Source organism: Onychomys torridus, chromosome 18 (genome assembly GCF_903995425.1).
Source record: "Onychomys torridus chromosome 18, mOncTor1.1, whole genome shotgun sequence".
Lineage (NCBI taxonomy): Eukaryota > Metazoa > Chordata > Mammalia > Rodentia > Cricetidae > Onychomys > Onychomys torridus.
In genome coordinates this window covers 23022-35105 of record NC_050460.1, presented here as the reverse complement: position 1 = coordinate 35105, position 12084 = coordinate 23022, and the positions used below count along the sequence as shown (strand labels likewise).

Here is a 12084-nt window from a genome sequence, read left to right as displayed (position 1 = left end):
CCTCAACTTTTGCACTACAAAAACCATCCAGCCAACTACACATCTCCAGAGGGGAAGTGTGACAACACTCCTCAAACTCATGGGGTTTCCTCAAAGTTTTAGTGGTTTCTGACCCATTCTCAACTGGTGGCTTCCAACTACTAGAAACAACTGAAAAACCACCTCAGTGGAACCACCTTCTGCTGCTAGAAGATCTGGGTCATAAGGCACTAAACTGAAATCCAGATGAATATTACTATTCAAAAATATTGGTTCCAACTCATATTCTTGACTACTAGCAATAGTGGAGATGGTGGCTGAGATGGTTTACCCCGATTTTCAGACTGGTGACTACTCTAACTGCCATCATAGAGCCTTCATCCAGTAACTGATAGAAGCAGATGCAGAGATCCATAGTCAAGCACCAAGCTGAGCTCTGGGAGTTCAGTCAAAGAGAGGGAAGAGGGATTCTATGAGCAAGGGGCATCAAGATCATGATTGGGAAATCTACAGACAACCAAACCAAGCTATTGGGAACTCATGAACTTTAGACCAACAGCTGTGGAGCCTGCATGAGACTGGACTTGGCCCTCTGCATAAGTGACACAGTTGTGTAGCTTGGTCTGTTTAAGGGGCTCCTGACAATAGGATCAGAGTCTATCCCTGGTGCATAAGCTGCCTTTTCAGAGACACCTCGCACAGCCTTGATGCAGGGGAAGGGCTTGAACCTACCTCAGATGAATGTACCAGGCATTGCTGAGTTCCATGGGAGGCCTTACCTTTTTGGAGGAGGGGATGAGGAGTGGGTGGGAGTGGTAGGTGGTGGGGGAGCAGGAGGAGGGATGAATGGGGATCTGTTTTTGGTATGTAAAATGAATAAAAAAATTCTTAATAAAGAAGAAAAATGAAGAGCCCTATGAAGTTACCACCATGAAAGAAGTTTTCTAGAGCCAAGCCCCTGGCAGGGCACACAAACAGCCAACGTTAGCTCACCTTTGGAGCCACACAAGGTGGGGCAGAAACAGAAGAAAATGCAGTCTCTGATGGGACATGCTTTGGGCCTGCAAATCACAGACCTTCATATTGACATTTATAGAAAAACCGAGAACATTTCATCAGGATGTCAGATTTCTAATAAATGAAGTTTCTTGAACTCAGACAATCACATAGGCCAAGTTACACAAAGGCATTTCTTCTGCAAGGGTCTGGGAGAGTGTGAATAGCAAATTACAACAAAATCCTACAAAAAATTTCAAATTGTTCATGAAGTAGAATATCTATGGTTTTGTGTATTCCTGTCTATGTGACAGCACGTGGACATCCAGTCATGTGGGCATGCACCCTTGTAAATGCACAATGCTCATGTGAAGGAGAACTAGGGATTTATCTCTACCTGTTCTCACCAAGCATACTTTCAATCTGCATGAGCAAAGAATGTGACAAGATGACTCGAGGACACCCTGACCTGTGAGCACATAACAACAGACAACAATGAAACCCAGAGAGTCATCAGGTCATACTTCAAAAACCTGTATTCCATAAAATTGGAAAATCTGAAAGAAATGGACAATTTTCTGGATGGGTACTACATACCAAAGTTAAATCAAGACCAGATAAACAATTTAAATAGACCAATAATCCCTAAGGAAATAGAAACAGTCATCAAAAGTCTCCCAACCAAAAAAAAAAAAAAAAAAAAAAGGCCAGGACCAGATGGTTTCAACACAGAATTCTACCAGATTTTCAGAGAGCTAATTCCAATACTTTTCAAATTGTTCCACACAATAGAAACAGAAGGAACATTACCAAACTCTTTTTATGAGGCTACAGTTACCCTGATACCTAAGCCACACAAAGATGCAACTAAGAAAGAGAATTACAGACCAATCTCCCTCATGAACATTGATGCAAAAATACTCAATAAAATATTGGAAAAGTGACTCCAAGAACACATCAGAAACATTATCTACCATGGCCAAGTAAGCTTTATCCCAGAGATGCAAGAATGGTTCAACATACGAAAATCTGTCAATGTAATACAACATATAAACAAACTGAAAGAAAGAAACCCACACATTAGATGCTGAAAAGGCCTTTGACAATATCCAACACCCCTTCATGATAAAGGTTATAGAGATCAGGAATACAAGGAACATACCTAAACATAATAAAGGCAATTTACAGCAAGCCAACAGCCAACATCAAATTAAATGGAGAGAAACTCAAAGTGATTCCACTAAAATCAGGAACAAGACAAGGCTGTTTATTCTCCCAATATTTATTCAATATAGTACTTGAAGTTCTAGCTAGAGCAATAAGACAACAAAAGGAGATCAAAGGGATAGAAATTGGAAAGGAAGAAGTCAAACTTTCACTATTTGCAGACTATATGATACTGTACACAAGTGACCCCAAAAATTCTACCAGGCAACTCCTACAGCTGATAAACTCCTTCAGTAATGTGGCAGGATACATGATTAACTGAAAAAAATCAGTAGCCCTCCTATATATAAATGATAAAAGGCCAGCCTGGTCTACAGAGCGAGATCCAGGAAAGGTGCAAAGCTACACAGAGAAACTCTGTCTTGAAAAACAACAACGACAACAACAACAACAACAACAACAAAAATGATAAAAGGGCTGAGAATGAAATCAGAGAAACATTACTGCTGTGGGATGTTCTGTATGTCAAATGTGTTGCTCTGATTGGTTAAAATAAATAAAGTGCTAATTGGCTAGTAGCCAGGCAGGAAGGATAGGGTAGGTGGGACAAGGAGAAGAATTCTGGGAAGTAAAGGCGGGGAAGGGAGACGCTGCCAGCCACCACCATGACAAGAAAGATGTAAGGTACTGGTAAGCCACGAGCCACATGGCAAAGTATAGATTAATAGAAATGGTTAATTTAAGATAAAAGAAGTAGATAACAAGAATCCTGCCACGGCCATACAGTTTATAAGTAATGTAAGTCTTTGTGCGCTTACTTGGTTGGGTCTGAGCAACTGTGGAACTGGCGGGTAAGAGAGATTTGTCCTGACTGTGGGCCAGGCAGGAAAACTCTAACTACACATTTCCCTTTACAATAGCCACAAATGATATAAAATACCTTGGGGTAACTCTAACTAAGCAAGTGAAGGAACTGTATAGGAACTTTAAATCTCTGAAGAAAGAAATTGAAGAAGATATCAGAAAATGGAAGGATCTCCCTGCTCATGGATAGGTAGGATTAACATAAAAATGGCAATCTTACCAAAAGCAATCTACAGAGTCAATGCAATCCCCATCAAAATCCCAACACAATTCTTACAGACTTGGAAAGAACAATACTCAACTTCATATGGAGAAACAAAAAACCTAGGAGAACTAAAAGAATCCTGTACAATAAAGCAACCTCCTGAGGCATCATGATCCCTGACTTCAAGCTCTATTATAGAGCTATAGTAACAAAAACAGCTTGGTATTGGCATAAAAACTGACATGTGGAACAATTGAATCAAACTGAAGACCCTGGCATTAATCAGCACATGTATGAACACCTGATTTTTTACAAAGAAGCCAAAACTGTACAATGGAAAAAAGAAAGCATCTTCAATAAATGGTGCTGGCATAACTGGATGTCAACATGTACAAAATTGCAAATAGATCCATATCTGTCACCATGCACAAAACTCAAGTCCAAGCGGATCAAAGACCTCAATATAAATCCAATTACACCAAACCTGATAGAAAAAAAAGTAGGAAGTACTCTTAAACACATTTAAAAGATCACTTCCTAAATATAACACCAGTATCACAGACACCAAGAGCAAAAATTAATAAATGGGACGTCTCAAAACTGAGGGTAAAGGACACAGTCAATAAGACAAAATGACAGCCTAAAGAATGAGAAAAGATCTTTACCAACTCCACATTTGACAGAGGGCTGATCTATAAAATATATAAGAAACTAGACATCAAAATACCTAACAATCCAATTAAAAAGTGGGCTAAAGAGCTAAACAGAGAATTCTCAACAGAAGAAGCTCAAATGGCTAAAAGGCAGTTAAGGAATTGCCCAATATCCTTAGTCATCAGGGAAATGAAAATCAAAATGACTCTTAGAGATACCATCTTACACCTGTCAGAATGGCTAAGATCAAAAACACTGAAGACAGCTTATGTTGGAGAGGGTGTGGAGCAAGGGGAACACTCCTCTGCTGTTGGTGGGAGTGCAAATTTGTACAACCTCTTAGGAAATCAGTACAGCAGTTTCTCAGAAAATCGGGAATCAATCCTCTTCAAGATCCAGCTATACCACTTTTGGGCATATATCCAAGGAATGCTCAATCATTCCACAAGGACAAATGCTCAACTATGTACATAGAGGCATTATTTGTAATAGCCAGAACCTAGAAACAACCTAGATGCCCCTCAACTGAAGAATGGATTAAGAAAATGTGGTACATATACACAATGGAGTACTACTCAGCAGTGAAAAACAATGACATCTTAAAATATGCAAGCAAATGGATGGAACTAGAAAATACCATCCTGAGTAACCCAGACTCAGAAGGGCAAACATGGTATGTACTCACTCATAAGTGGATACTAGATGTAAAGCAAAGGATAACCTGACTGCAACCCATAGCTCCAGGGGGGCTGGCTAGCAGGGAGGACCCTAGGAAGGACGCATAGATTGCCCATTGAAGGAGAAATAGATGAGATCTACATGAGCAAACTGGGGGTGAGGTGGAATAATGGAGGGCAAGGGATGGGGGATGAGAACGTAGGGGAATGGGAGGTTCAAGCTGGAATAGGGACAGAGTGACAGAGCAAGGAAAGAGACACCATTATAAATGAAGACAGCATGGGAATAGGAAGAAGCAGAGTGCTAGGGAAGTTCCCAGAAATCCACAAGGAGGATTCCACCATAGACTACTGGCAATTGTGGAGAGGGTGCCTGAACTGGCCTACTCTGGTGATCAGATGGCTGAATACCCTCACTGTCATCATAGGGCCCACATCCAGTGACTGATGGAAGCAGATGCAGAGATCCACGGCCAGGTGCCAGGTCAAACTCCAGGAGTCCAATCAATGAGAGAGAGGAGGGATTCTATGAGCAAGGGACATCGAGATCATGATGGGAAAATGTACAGAGATGACCAGCTAAACTAGCAGAAATGCACAAACTGTGGACCAATAGCTGAGGAGCCCCCATGATACTAGACTAGGCCCTCTAAGGCAAGAGAGTTGTTTAGTTTGAACTGTCGGGAGGCTCCCAGGCAATGTGAATGGGACCCATCCCTGGTGCATGAGCTGGCCTTGGTGCAGGGAGGAGGGGCCTGGACCTGCCTCAGCTGAATGTGCCAGGCTGTGCTGACTCTCCATGGGAGACCTTGCCTTGGAGGAGGTGGAAATGGGGTGGTTTGGGGGAAGAACTTGGGAAAGGAGGGAGGAGAGTGGAATCTGGTTGGTATGTAAAATGAATAGAAAATCTCTTAATATTAATAAAAAAGTAATTTCAACACAATAAGAACAATAATAAAAACAAATAGCAGATTCTTTTGCAGATATAAAAATGCATTCTTTTTCATCTATAGCTGTCTCTAACTGACAGTGATATGGTAAGAGCTGGTGAGATGGCTCATTGGTTTGGTAGAAGCACTTGCCAGCAGGTTTGAGGACCTAAGCTCCATCACTGGAACTCACTGTGGGAAGAACTGACTCCTGAAATTTGTCATTTGACCTCCACATGCACACTAGAGGACATGTGCACTCACACTTATGCATGTGTGCATCCACATACACTAAAAGACAAACAGAATACAAAGACAGTAACTTAAATACTTTATCCATCACCCCTTTAAACACTTAAAAAGTGGAGATAGGCATGGTGGCACAGGCCTTTAATCCCAGTACTTCAGAGGCAGAGGCAGGCAGAACTCTGTTAGTTCAAAGTCACCCTGGTCTACATAGTAAGTTCCAGGACAGCTACACGGAGACCCTGTTTCAAAAAACAAAACTAAAACCAAAAACATTTAAAAATGAAATAATTATTGAATATAGCTATTGTACAAGAATTGTCTCCTTATAGTCAGTGAGATTCCATTCATGGTCTGTGGAGCAGGGTGTAGGTCAGTGGTCCAGTGCTTACATGCTTGGCCCCAGGCTGGATCTCTACCTCTTCAACATACAAACAAACAAACAAATGAAAATCCAACAACCTCTAGCTACAACTATGACTGTACCTGTGTAGATGTTACAGAGTTTATGTGTGTTTAACACAGTGGAATTAATTGGAGAAATGGCTCAGCAGTTAAGAGTACTGGCTGATCTTCCAGAGGTCCTGAGTTCAATTCCCAGCAACCACAGTGTAGCTCACAACTATCTATAATGGGTTCTGATGCTCCCTTCTGGCATGCAGATGTATATGCAGACAGAGCACTCACTTAAAAATATCATTCACAAAGCTGTGTGGGTTTCTGGGGACTTGTTTCTATATGTAGCATGAACTATCAAAATGGAAACGTTGGATTGGAAACAAAGAACTGGGTAGCTGAATGGTATTTACCTTCTCAGGAAAAGTAAGAATTTTGGCCACATGAACTGGCACAGCTACTTCATCAATCCGGAGGTTGGGGTCAGGTGAGATGATTGTTTGGCCAGAAAAATCCACCCTCTTCCCTGACAGATTACCTCTGAATCCACCTAAATAAATAAAAACATGATAGGTCCCATTATATGCCTCAGGCTATTTCTGAGGATCTGAACAGACATATACTCCCTCAGTGGGTAACAATCTTGTCAGGAACCTACTTACCCTCCTTCCCCTTCAGGCGCTGGACAAAGCCTCGAGTCCACTTCTTGGGGGCCATGTTGAGGGGGATGCCAGAGAGCTCACTGTTGATGTAGAGGGCACACTGCAGCTGCAGGAAATCCCAGTCCTCCATGATCATCTGCGTCTTGGCTCCTGAGATCCGGTGCTACAATTACAGAAAGATCAGAAACAAACCTGCTCTCTGAGTTTTCTTGCATTCTAGTGAGCTACCATCTCTAGATGCATGTGGTGCAGAATGCACAAGTTAACGGGAAACACTGACCTTTTTAATAACATCATTTAGGAAATTGATCTCTGTCAGTTTCATTGTCAGGTCATCTTCATTAGTTCCAGACTTCAAATCACTCACGACGGAGGGTCTGATGCACAAAGGAGGCACAAAAAATCAGGTGAGAATCAAATCAGAGGGCTTTCCAGTTTCTGGGTTCATCAGAAGTAAAGGGATATCTTCATTGGGGATGCACATAAACTCAGAACAACTAAGGGATTCACGTTCTCCTATAGAAAGTAGGAAGGAAGGAAGGGAGATGGGAGGTTAGTTTCTTAGGGGTTGGTAAAGTTATCTGTTGTGTCATGTGTTGGCTCCACACTGTCCTTGGAAGAAGCAGGTGTACTCTAGGATGAATTTCAGCCTTTGCAGGGGAGTCAGCCTCTGTCCAACTGACATACTGTAGCTTTGCAAAGGGCTTTTTTATGGAATACAATTCACATCTTTAGCAAGTCAATTTCTGCATACCAAAACCTCCTATCTGAAGCTCCCCAAAGAGACAGAAGCCATAGGAATTCCCAGCCACAGGACATCTCAGTTTGCTGAGTCATCCCATAACCAAGCTTTGCATAGACTTTGAATCTTTAGGAAACTCTCACATAAGATTTACATACTTCAAACAGACGGTACTGGACACAAAAGGTAGCACTCAGAAAAGACAGATCAAAGCCAGGTGCTAACACTCGGGAATCAAATCAGCTGCAGAACTCTGCAGGAACTCTAGATGCAGTTATCCTTCCTTATATTTGCTTTTCTTGAAGACAGGATCCCATGCAGCCTCAAACTTGCTATGTGGTGGAGACTTGCCTAGGGCTAGCTGGCCAGTGAAGCCTAGGGTTCTTTGATTCTCCACTTCTCCAGAGTTGGGACTATAAACATACACCACCACACTGGCTCCTTGACCACATGTGGGTTCTGGATAGTCAACTGAAATCCTTTTGCATGAACCTAAATACTGGTTTTGTTTTCTTTTTATTATAATCAATTTTTTCTTAATAAGATTATATTACCTTTGAATTAAGTTAATTAGTGTAAGTGTTATGTTTTGGAGGAGGAGAAGGGTTCTCAACACTATACCCTAGCTAAGGAGCCATTGCTAGTTTATGGTTGGTTTTTAGGAAAGGGAGAGACAGTTCTCTTTTAAGGGTGTGGCTCCTGGTGGGTTAACTGTGTTCTACCAGAGGACCCCATACCCTTGGGCAGCATAAATTTGACTTGGTGTTTTATTTAAAAGAGAGAGAGATAACATGAAGTTGGGAAGGGATAGGCAGTGGATCTGAGGAGATTTAGAGGAAGAGTAGGGTGTGAATGTAATGAAAATATATTGTGTCTATATATGAAATTCTTAAAGAATTGACAAATATATTATATTTAAAATGTTAACCTACGAATCACTAACTTACTAAGAACTGTGCAAGTTACTAGAGACCTAAAAATCCTAAGAATGGAGTTTGGCATGATGTCACACACCTTTAATCCCTGCTTTTCAAGGCAGAGGCAGGCCAGCCTGGTCTACATAGTAAGCTCCAGGACAGCCAGGACTACATAGAGCAATGGTTCTCAACCTTCTTGATGCCTTGTCCCTTTAATACAGTTCCTCATGTTGGGGTGCCCTCAAATCATTCAATTATTTTTGTTGCAACTTCCTAACTTTGTAACTTTGCTATTGTTATGAACTGTAATGTAAATATCTGTCATTTCCAATGGTCTCAGATGACCCCTGTCAAAGGGTTGTTCGACCCCTGGGGGTCAAGACCCACAATTTGGGAACCACAGACATAGAAAGACCCTCCCTCAAAATCAAAGAAACAGGCAATAAAAAATGATCATTATGTGTCATAGTTTCTACTAAATTTTATTGGGATTTTATTAACTGAATCTTAAGTTTCAATAATGAAATGTTATACTTAGTTTGAATTCAACAAACATTTTCTCTGAGGATCTAGGAGAGAAACAAAGTTAGAAAAAAGCATCTGAATAGCTACTGCCATCAGGATCCCAGAGCATGGAAGGCAACAGTAGTGCAGCAGAAATGACACCAACTACGAAGAACGGTAGTGGCCCTCACCAAACACCCTTCCTTAGCTCCTGTCTTCCAGCCATGAACACCTCCCTACCATCTAAGAAAATAAGGTAGGAAGTCTTGAAGAGCATTGAGAAATGGTAGGAAGAGAACAGAAGCCAGACCTCAAGTGAGGATCTGTCAGAGCTGGACAGGACACTGGCATGCCAGGAAACTAAAAGGCCAGAGGACTGCAAAGTCTAGAAACCAATTACTAGCAAAAGTAGTTCTCCAAGAGTGACACAACAGCCTGCCAAGGGGCACTGGGTCATGTATAGGCTTTCTCCCTTTCTTTATTTTCTAAAAAACCACAACCAACCAACAAACAGACAACAACACAGTAAAGCAACAGTTTACAAGCCCAAATAGATTATCTAGAGATACCATGCCACTTTTCATAAAGGACTTAACATCCTCATAGTTTAGTATCTGTTCGTGAGTGCTGGGAGATTGGAACCAATGTCCCATGGAGTGATGACTGTTCATAAAAGATGTAGAGAATCAAAATGACATGGAATGGTGTAGTCTGGGGGCGCACTGGGGTCTCTGCAGAAAGCTTCTCTGCAAAACTGACCTTCCAGCTGAATTCCAAGTAGGAAAGGAGCCAATACATAAGGCAATTAGAAGAATGAACATTGGAAGCAGCAGACAGATCCCTGGGCCCACACACTCTGGGCATCTTCAAACAACCACATTCAAGCAGCACAATGGGGCACAGACAGCTAGCTAAGGGTGCATGATGGCTCTAGTGAGGCCTGCAGTGGGGGCAAAGCTTGGGAATCAGGAGAGTATGAAGTGTCAGTGTAATAGAGAGCTACTGGAAGATCCAAGTGACATAGATCTGGTTTCCTTTTGAAATGAAGGCTCTTGCTATGTGTCTTCGACTAGCCTCAAATTTATGATCCTTCTGTCTTGGCCTGAGTGCTGGGATTATGGGACTGTGACATCACAATTGACCTCATCTGCATTCTAACACTATCCTGGGGCTGCTGTGTGAGAAAGTATTTTAAATGGATAGGGTGGGTGTGAAGTACTGGGAGGGGTGATACTTAGAACAGGTGGGGGTCACCCAGGTTAGACATCTGTTCTAGTGAATGTCAACCACACACTTAACAATGTCCATCTCATTTCTCTCTTACCTCCATCTCTACTCTTTTTTCGACTTTACACACTAAGCCTCTTTGAATCCCCTTCTCTCCATGTCCCTACACCCATCCTCAGGTCCCCACCCTCAGGCCATCATCATTCCCAGTCTGGATCCCTGACATGGCCTCCCAGAACCAGGAATCTTACTCAAACTCTGTCCTGGTCAAACACTTCAAGATTCTGACACTCCTTTCAAGACTATCATTGTGTAAGTCCCCTGCTTCACTTCTATCAGACTACCCTGTCCCTCCAATACTGTTTTGAAAAAGGCCTGGTCTGTGGAGAGCCCGGACTTATTATTACGTGTGCTCCTATGATCCCCTCTGTGTGTCGATGCATTTGCCGTAACCATGGCAGATTTGACTACTCTCCATTGGACCAAGCAGCAAATGCTGCATTCATGTGGAATCTTTAACGCTCAACACTGACCTCAGTACTGATAGTCATGCCCCAAAGACTGCTCAAGCTTTCCGGATCACATCTGCATGTCTGCATAAACCCATGTGTGAGTAATTCCCTTGCATGTAATCTATGCGCATGTGTGGAGTAGCCTTGTGGACCCAAGTGCTCATATGCACTAGCCCTTAAAAGACAGACCGTGTACCATACTTTCTTTCTTTCCACGTGTTTTCCACAGGCCTGAACACATCTTTTGTTTCTCTCTCTCTTTCTTTTTTTTTTTTTTTTTTCTCTTTCTTTAAGTAAAACTCTTGTTAGTGGGTTTGCGGTGTTCATGACTTTTCCTTGCAGGGTAAGTGCGCCACAAAAAAAACCCAACAAGTACTCTCTCGTGTTCCTTAAAAATGAACAGATCTACATTAAAACAAACAAACAAATAAATAAATTACAAAACAAAAACAAACAAAAGCAACAAACAAACTGAAAACTCATAAGGAAAGTCTGTTTAATTAAATAAGCTGTGAAGCTGAGGGCCCATAATAGCAGTTTGGATCTCAGCCTGCCACCTAGCTGCTGTGAACCCACTTTCTAGCTGACAACCTTGGGTCAGCACACACTGTCTCCTCGTGCCAGGGAAAAGTTCCTGAGAGGAGTCAGTGCAGGGCTTCAGGAGGTGGCATCTTGGCTCAGGACAAAGGTTCGGACATTGCTTGGCCCATCCCACTTTCTCCGTCTTAGTTCAGGGACCCCGTAAGATCTGAAATCCCATCCTGAAGCTTCTCTCCTCGCTCTCTTCCCAACTGTCCCTCATCTGGAACCCTCTGGAACCCGGGACCCCAATCTCCGCCCCCAGCTGTGTCTTACATTTTCTTAGCTACATCCCTCTCCCGGAACTGCTCCTTCACCATGGTGCCGGGTGCCCTTCTCCAGGCTCAGACTACAGAAACACTGTCGCTGCAGCTTCCCTGACGCTTCTGGATTTAGAGCTCAGAGAGCAGCAGCTGTCCCTCAGCCATCATAGAGTGCCACACATGCCGCTTCCTCTTCTGCCACAGGGGTCTGTCCAGATAGGCTTCGCACATGCGCTTTGAGACCTCCTGCTATACCGCCACCTACTGGAGCACCAGGGTGCCCTGATTCCTGCCCCCCCCCAAAGAAAAACCTATTTTCTTGTGGGTTTCTCAAAACAACAGTGAAATGCCACACTTTCTTGTTTCAAGGCCAATAAATAAATAAATAAATGAGTAAGTAAATAAATACATCAAATGAAAAAAACAAAATCAATATTTTGTGAATGAAGAGCATTGGAAACCAAAATCTACCTGCCAAAGAAAATAGATTTTTACTTCATTAAATCTATCCCTGAAAATTCTCAGCTTTCTTCTTTATTTTGTTTTATTTTTCTTTATTGTATCT

At 42.2% G+C, this 12084-nt stretch overlaps 1 pseudogene; it reads right to left on the bottom strand.

The window, feature by feature from the left end:
• Window positions 1-11576, bottom strand: part of LOC118569788 — a 32824-nt pseudogene extending 21248 nt beyond the window's left edge.
• Between the last annotated feature and the right edge of the window lie 508 nt (window positions 11577-12084).